Source organism: Pyxicephalus adspersus, chromosome 3 (assembly GCF_032062135.1).
Source record: "Pyxicephalus adspersus chromosome 3, UCB_Pads_2.0, whole genome shotgun sequence".
Taxonomy (NCBI): domain Eukaryota; kingdom Metazoa; phylum Chordata; class Amphibia; order Anura; family Pyxicephalidae; genus Pyxicephalus; species Pyxicephalus adspersus.
The window spans coordinates 61,780,101-61,780,999 of record NC_092860.1 but is presented as its reverse complement, the minus strand read 5'-3'; positions in this window follow the sequence as shown (position 1 = coordinate 61,780,999).

The following is an 899-nucleotide window of genomic DNA, read 5'->3' as shown; positions in this document are numbered from 1 at the left end:
TTATCTATTTTATAGCTTTTATTATTTAAAAATTAGCGTTAAAATAATAATTATAAGTGTAAGTACCTATAAATTGTTATTTAATAAACCTTAATAAAGTACAAGTTCGTGCTGTAAGTAAATGTTTAATTGGTTTAATTTTTTACCTACATAAAAAGTAATTATCTAATAATGCCATATATATATAATTTGTTGTGAAAAACACTACTTATATATGAATAAATAGATATTTTTTCTTATGAATAAATAGATTAGTTTTTTTATCAAAAAACTTTATTTATGCGATTACTATTTATTGTTGGCAAGAAAAAATTTTGCGGCTCTTTAAAAACTTCGAAATTTTGTAAATTGTAATTTTTGGCTTAACCGACTCCAAAGGTTGCAGACCCCTGGTCTAGTAGATATCATGAATATAAAAAAGTTTGAAACACACAATCACAATAAAAAAAAAATTACTTTTAATAAAATTAAATAAAAACCACAAAAATCAGCTTAAACAAGAATATATAAATCAAAAATACTGAAAATGCAATATTTCGGTGTACTGTATAGTAATATATTTTTCTAAAACACCTCCCTAGTGTGGTAAATTTTAAAACGTCCAACGTCACATACCTATAGACAAAACCACATAAATATATTTTGCATTATTTTGTATTGGATTGGATACAGGACTTTGTATTGAATCCAATACAAAATATTTGAATTTCCCGCTACGACCCCGCGCATGCACGGACATCATCAGGAATCGCTGAGGGACGCATACGCGAACGCCGAGTGTTCTAATTCTTTCTGAACTTCCGTACTTCCATGCAAAAAGTGTTAAATTTTTTGCATGGAAATTTATTTTAGATTGTAGGCTATAATTCACCGAATTACTTAATAATTACTTATAATTC